Source organism: Gavialis gangeticus, unplaced genomic scaffold (genome assembly GCF_001723915.1).
Source record: "Gavialis gangeticus isolate Ggan-Ray unplaced genomic scaffold, GavGan_comp1, whole genome shotgun sequence".
Classification (NCBI taxonomy): domain Eukaryota; kingdom Metazoa; phylum Chordata; order Crocodylia; family Gavialidae; genus Gavialis; species Gavialis gangeticus.
The window spans coordinates 3,661,721-3,669,488 of NW_017729005.1; the positions used below are offsets into that span (position 1 = coordinate 3,661,721).

The 7,768-nt window shown below is 41.9% G+C and overlaps 1 long non-coding RNA gene across 3 annotated transcripts in view; it reads left to right on the top strand.

Annotated features, from left to right (window-relative positions):
• The window catches only part of LOC109291545, a 23,175-nt gene extending 20,963 nt beyond the window's left edge, over window positions 1–2,212 (top strand). For all 3 annotated transcript variants that reach the window (XR_002095880.1, XR_002095879.1, XR_002095881.1), the window contains one exon: window positions 1,907–2,212. This is a non-coding gene — a long non-coding RNA (uncharacterized LOC109291545). The remainder of the gene's footprint in view (window positions 1–1,906) is intronic.
• Window positions 2,213–7,768: the final 5,556 nt, after the last annotated feature.

The following is a 7,768-nucleotide window of genomic DNA, read 5'->3' on the forward strand; positions in this document are numbered from 1 at the left end:
TGACCAAAACACTGGCTTGCATCCATAGGTGCTTCTCAAGCAAATCCCGGATGTCCTTCTCCCCCTGTACTCAGCCTTGGTGAGGCCACAGCTGTAATATTGCATCCAGTTTTGGGCTTCACAATTCAAAAAGGATGTGGAGAAGTTTGAGAGAGTCCAGAGAAGAGCCACATGCATGATCAGAGGTCAGGAAAGCAGACCTTATGATGACAGGCTGAGAGCCATGGGGCTCTTTCTTTAGCCTAGAAAAGCGCAGGCTCAGGGGTGATCTGATGGCCACCTATAAGTTTATCAGGTGACCACCAGGATCTGGGGGCACGTTTGTTCACCAGAGTGCTCCAAGGGATGACGAGGTTGAACGGTCATAAACTACTACAAGCTTGTTTCAGGCTGGACATAAGGAAGAATTTCTTTACTGTCCAAACCCCCAGGTCTGGAACAGCCTGCCGTCGGAGGTGGTTCAAGCACCTACATTGAACACCTTCAAGAGCAAATTGGATGCTTATCTTGCTGGGATCCTATGACCCCAGCTGACTTCCTGCCCTTTGGGCGGGGGGCTGGACTCTGATCTTCCAAGGTCCCTTCCAGCCCTAATGTCTATGAAATCTAGATCCATGTCTCAACGAGTAAGTATAGCTTAGACAGCTAGTTAAACTAGCAGTTAAATTTAAAAAATAAATAAAACGAGGAAACAGTATTCAGTTTTCAAGGCATAATCCAATTGACTGGAAGAGGTAGGAAGGAGGCATCATCCCTCTAAAACAGTGTTTCTCAAGCTTGCTAGACTCAAGGCAGCCCTCAGAAAGGACCAGCTCTTAGCTTTCACACATTTTCTGACAATGGAAAAATAATAAAGCAATTCTCTGTTGGAAAAAAATCTGAGACCATTAAAGTCAGATTGTAGATTCCTGTTTGAAATCTCTGGGCATCTCTTGTGAATCATCTTTGCATGCCTGATAGTGTGGCACGCTTAGGAGAATCTAATGGCTGGTTGAAAGCTGCTCTAAAGTAACTTTAAATTAAGAAAAACTTTTACACTTTCCCCTCTGTCAGGTGTTAGGCTGCTTGCTGGAGATGAGACTTTAGACTAGTTTGATACCAGCCTGATGTTGATCAGCCATACAACCCTGTTGTACCAGAGTTGTACATGTAGCAATATTAACTAACTGTACTACAGTTTTTCACACAAGAATACATTAAAAACCTGTTAGAAATGCGAGTTGTTTTTCACTATATGTTCCCCACATTTCTTCTGCCATCATTCTTTTAAGATGGTATGAAAAGATGCACAACTTGATTAGCCTCAATACTGTGCATTATTTTAAGGAAAAGTATGATAAAAAAGGTGATCAGATAGCACTTAAAGTGATGAGCATATGCCAGATTATATGAGACATCAATGCATATGACCTAAAGAGAAGCAGCAGATTCTCAAAAAGTAAATTTCTCTGGTAAAAAGGACAATGTATATATAATGTTAACAGACCCTCCCTTAATGAACAAATCACATCACCTTCCTTCATTTTAGTTCTTTATTAAAACCGTTGGAGGGCAGGCTTGACTTGAAAGCTATTTTTATTACTTTCAATAACAGTAACCTAAAATACTACTTAGTCCCTTGTGCTCATAGATGATGGCAGTCTTGCCAGTTCTCTGCTATTCTAATTACTCTTGTGTACTGGAGAAGAACCACTTTGTTAAAGCAGTAATTGTAAAGCAAGTGTTTTGCTATGTCAGAATCAGAACATTAAGTGTTTAAATAAAGATGTAAATGCAGGAAGTGGGTGACTCAGGGTATTAGCAGCTGCAAATTATTTACTAAGGAGCATACACAGTTTAAATTACTAATCAAATATCTCAAAGTCCTTTACAAATGCAGGCAAGTATCTTTATTGCTATTTTACAGATGGAGAAACCGAGGAAAAGAAGAATAAAGTAATTGGTGGGTCATCCAGCAGGCCAGTGACAAGCCAGAAATAAGGCCCAGAACTTGAAAGTCCTAGACCACTGCTCCAGCAAGGACACACTGCATGCTCCTCTCATGTTCTCTTGGAAAAGTCAACATGATGAAGAAACCTTCATAGATGTCATATTTGTAGTCTGTCTTGTGTTTCTGTCGTCTACCAGTGATATGACCAACATACCTAGCTACATATTTAAACTTCGAAAACAAAACAAAAATTGAGAGAAATGGGCATTCAGGAAATATTTTTTTTTGATAAATTATTTGCTTGTGCATTTATTAGCTGCTTTAAACAGTTAGATGCGAGCTGGTGTCTTCCTTTACAAAATAAATAAAAGGAAGAAAAAATGCTAGCTTAAAAATCTATATCACCTAGGTACTGACTTCCGTGAAACTTTCAAAGCAGGAGGAGCAATAGGCGTAAGTATTTGTTTTGTTCAAAGATCAAAAATGTAGTTTAATGAAAAAGGTGAATAAAAAACCCCAACTACAGTAGTGTTTGTTTAAGTATATGGTATATAAAATCATCATTTACAACAGCTTTGCAAACAGTGTATATTTTAACAGTATATTCAACAACAGGAAGAATGCTTGTTGTAATAGTTAGAACCCCAAGAATTAGCATTAAATATTTAGGTGAAAAATAAGCAGCCATAGAAATTAGGGTTTGGTGGTTTGGGCCCTTTAACACCACATTCTTTCTTGATAGATGTTTTGAAATCAGAATTCATTTAATGTTCTGTTCTTAAATTTCACATGAAGAAGCATCAACCAACTCTCACTGCCAGGTAATCCTTGGCAAGTGTGTTGAGTTTTGCCAATATTTCCATGACTGCCTCTATGAATAGTAGAATAAAGAACTATAAGAATTGCAGATGAAGTCTTTTTGTGATGTGCTTCAGGTTTGTGAGGTTTTTTGTAGCACTTTACTTATGCTAAGAGATTAAATTAAAGAAAAAGTATGGGACGTACCAGTTGTCAATAACAGCATGGAAATGGTAAACAACAACCCAAATTGTTGATGCTGATAAGATAGAATGATCACAATGAAATGCTAACAAGATTAATTAGGTAGTTTGCAGGGCTGTGTACGACCTTGACTAATCACATACCTGATTCTGGAATACTCCTTTTGAAGAAAGTGGAGTCAGAGTCAGGTCAAGTGACCAGTGAGAGGACTGTTTCATAGTTTCTAGGGTCGGAAGGGACCTGAGCAGATCATCTAGTCCGACCCCCTGCCATGGCAGGAAGAGCACTGGGGTCAAATGACCCCAGTAAGATGGTCATCCAACCTCCTCTTAAAAACCCCAGGGTGGGAGCCTGCACCACCTCACTTGGAAGCTGGTTCCAGACCCTAGCCGCCCTGACCGTGAAGTAGCGCCTCCTGATGTCCAACTTAAACCTTCCCTCCGCCAGCTTGTGACCATTGTTCCTGGTCACTCCTTGCGGCGCTCGGGGGAACAGGGACTCCCCCAGCACCTGCTGATCCCCCCTAACCAGTTTATAACAGGCCACAAGATCCCCCCTCAGCCTTCTCTTTTGAAGGCTGAACAGGTTCAGGTCCCGCAACCTTTCCTCATAGGACCTACCCTGCTGTCCCTTGATCATACGAGTGGCCCTCCTCTGGACCCTCTCGATGCTGTCCACATCCCTCTTAAAGTGCGGCGCCCAAAACTGGACGCAATACTCCAGCTGCGGCCTGACCAGTGCCACATAGAGGGGGAGGATCACCTCCTTGGACCTGCTCGAGATGCATCTGTGAATGCACAACAAGGCGCAGTTGGCCTTCCTAGCTGCCTCCCCACATTGCCGACTCATGTTCATCCTGGAGTCAGTAATGACTCCCAGATCCTTTTCCACCTCCGTGCTGACAAGAGGGGAGTTCCCCAGCCTGCATGTATGGTGCCGATTGTTCCTCCCCAGGTGCATCACCTTACACTTGTCCGTGATAACTGTATTTAATTCTTAAAAAAAATATATATATATTTTAAATTGTACATACTTTTTCTTGCTTTAAATTTGTATAATATTCTCCTAATGGAATGGAAAGGCCCAGTCTTGTAGCCATTTTGAATCCACTTTGAATATAGCACTACGAAACCTATTACTGGCAAAAGAAGGATTAAAATGGCCGGTAGTTCCCTTTCTATCTTTATTATTACTGTTTAAAATTAGGAGAACTCTAGCAGATTCTCTACCCATAGAAACCTATAGATATCCAATACTGTATATTGTGGTTATACCATTCACTATTCAGATGATAAATGTGTGAATGGTTAAATGCCTTTAATGATGATAGAAGAGTTTTTTTAAATGCTGACAGCACATGAACCTTAAATAACCTTGGAAATAATTTAGAGGTCCATGTTTTTTATATCCCATCTGAAGGACGTGGATATGTAATAGTACTTTTTTTTAAATCATAAAAATGCACAGGATGTCTTTAATACACAAACCATGCACTTGCCTACAAAAATCGGTTTTTCCATTTTTATTTTTTTGGGAAATGCTTACTAGCAGGGTGCTGTTATGGTCTTGCATTATTAAGAATTTTACCGAAAATGCCAGACAATTTAATGGTAATTATGTATTTCTTAAGATACATTGATTCCGTTTTTCAAATAAATGAACACACAATGTATGCTAAATTCTTTTTTTTTTTTTGCTAATTTCCAAATTTGTAATAGGGGTTTTAGCCATTGGTACAAATTAAGAATGTTCTACTATACTACAGCAGTGTCTCTTGCTATTAGAGCAGTGGTTTTCAAGCTGTGGTCCACAGACCCCTGGAGGTCTGCAGACTATGTCTAAGCTGTCCACAAAAGACGACTATCAATCAAAAATATGTGAATACCTACACTTACAATTCAAAGGGGTTGGCACTTTCATTCAAAATGTTTAGGAGTCCATAAATGGAAAAAGGTTGAAAACCAATGTATTAGGACGGTGAAGCTCAACCTCCAGCCTGCAGAGCCATCTCTTCTGGTTTGTGGACTAACCCATACATGGGATCCAGCCCCCAGAGCTGAGCACCACTTATACTAGAGCATTTTATGTATGACCAGAAAAACCACATAGGAACTCACTTTAAATATGCATAAAAGGAAAGTCTCAGACCAGACTTTTCTCTGGTTTTGCTTTTGGATTTAGTGAGGTTGAACCAAGGCGTGATCATTGCTAGCTGAAAACTTTTCATGTAGACTTTGTAGTACTGTGATATTCATGTTAATTTTGGTTAGGAAATTATACTGTGTTAAATTGGAACAAAGGCGGGGATTATATACCAATAATTCAGGGTAAAGGATATCACAAGGATGTTGTAATCATTCCAAAACCAAGGACTAAGATCAAGACAGTCCTCTTGAAAATACTGGAAGATGTCAATCATTCTGAAGTGAAATATTTCATGGAATTACCCATATAGTAAAGAATTGTATGCTTCAGCTGAGGGAGAGTTTCAGCTGGAAAGAAAATGAAAAAAATTAAATCAGCAGTTAGAAAGATCTCATAGTGGATGCTAAATTTTGAAAATATAAACTTTTAATTTATTTTAATCACTAAACTAATTACCACATTTACTTGCAGATTTCCAGAAAAATTAGTTTGTAGTCAAGGAGCAAGATCTGTAACTTTGGCAAGGATAAGAATAGTATGTATAGAGGCTGATTGTAGGTTTTTAACTGCAAAACTCAACTCAGTGTTAACTTCAGTGCAACTATCTATGCCTTAATAAGGTGCTTAAAGTTTGTATAAAATCAAAACAAAGTAAATCCCAAAAGTCCTGATAAGTGAAATGGTAATAAATAGCATAGATAGCAAATTGTCATAAGAATAGGCTGAATATGTTAGAAAATATGGACTGATTTGATAATTCCATTAAACCGTCTATGTTCTATCCAGGAAGAGAACGTTAATTGCTGTGGGTTTCTTTGCAACTGTAGTGGCCTATCACAACTGGTTAGCGCTAGATATAAAGAAAGAATGTACATGTGTTAAGAGGAGGTGGGTAGATGCAGTATAAAGAGCTGTGGTTCTGTAAGTTTCACAGCCTTCCTCACACAGTTGTAGCTCTAGATTAACCTTTGCTGGGTGTGTGTACACAAGATGCTTTACTGCACTTTAAACTAATCTACTACACAGTAAAGCATCATTGCCTACACGTGAGCAGCAGTTACTGTGAAGTAGATTAGTCTAATGTGCCATTTTCTAGTACCTGTAGATATAGAGACCTATCTGTCTATCGGCACATCAAGGCAGTCATGGCCTACAGCAGACACAGCCCCGCAGCAACACAGCAGTGCCTTATCCGGAGTCTGTACATGCTGAATGGGCCCGGCCCACCCCACCCTGCCCTGCTAGTGTGCCTTTGGATAGGGGCTGCAGGTGGTGGCAGGAGCTGTCATGGTCCTGTCGAAAGGCATGCTAGCTGGGCAGGCTGGATCAGATCTGTTTGGGTTGTGCAGCCCCCAGATCTCAAGCAGTGCCATGCCACCACAGGGCTTTGCCTGCTGCAAGCCATGACTGCCCTGACAGCCACCACCAGGGGTTGTGCACCATGGGGGGGGGGGGCATGTGGCAGCCCCCCCCCAAGCTCCCCACACAAACACCACCCCCACAAACCCCACATCCCCCCCACACAAGCCCCTCAGAAACCACACAGTCGTCACCCCATCCCTATTTACCTGGGACAGCACCTGGGTCCAGGGCACACTGCAGCCTTGACCTGCTCTGCCATAGAGATGCTCTGACCAGATGCTACAGTATTTCTCCGTAGGACTCAACCTCCGGTTGCCTCAGGGCACACAATACAAGCATGCTCTGGACTGCTTCTCCTCCCCTCCCCCCCCATGTGGGGTTTTTGAGGGGGTGTTTTTTGGACAATGGGATTTCCCAGTATCAAATTGAGAGCCAGTGCTGCAAAGATGCAGCATAGGAAACATTTTTGTTTTTAGCGTACCTCTTGTGGCATCTCAGACTAGTTTGAGATGCTGCAACAGGCACATACACACATCTAAACGTACTCACTGAGAGGAAATTGCTCTTGGTCATTCTTGGCATTAGGCATCCACAGGCAGCAGAGAGCTGTCCAAACTCAGCATGATGCTGCCTCCCAGCCACGTGGAGTTCGGGATGGGTCCCAATCTCCACGTGGCTGGGAGGCAGCTGCCTGGCAGCCAGGATAGCTCTATCTTGGAGATCAGGACCAGCCCCCGTGCAACCTGGCAGCCCACAGCTGGCACCTGCAGGAGCCTTGAGCTTCCACTGGCTGCTGCAGGGGGTCAGAGCAGGGCAGGAGCAGCCCTGGACTAGACTGCTCCCATCAGGAGCATGCTCAGATGCGTGTGGGGTTGCAGTTTAATGCGCCTAAATTTTCTGCACAGAACATTCAGGCACATTAATTGTACATATAGACACACCTGCTGTTCTAGTACCCACCAGCCTGCCAATTATTACATCAAATAGTGCCGTACAAGTTTTTGTCTAAGATGAGATCACCTAACTGCACTTTTGAATTCAATCAAGCTTTGATCCTAGATCTCCAGAGGTGAAAAGCTGCTATGCTGACCAGCTGTGTCAACCCATCCTATGCTTTCTTCTCATGTGTTTATTTTCACAGCATAGTTTAAGAATACTTAATTTACATGGGGTAATTATGCTACATCAGCAACAAGTGTCATGCTCACATACATCAGTATTCGTTCTTCTCAACAGTGCCAATAACAGCTATGAGGGAAAATCCTGGTAATGCAATATAATTGTCTTAAAGCATCAGACTTTGCTGGAGGCAGACTGGCTACAATATCC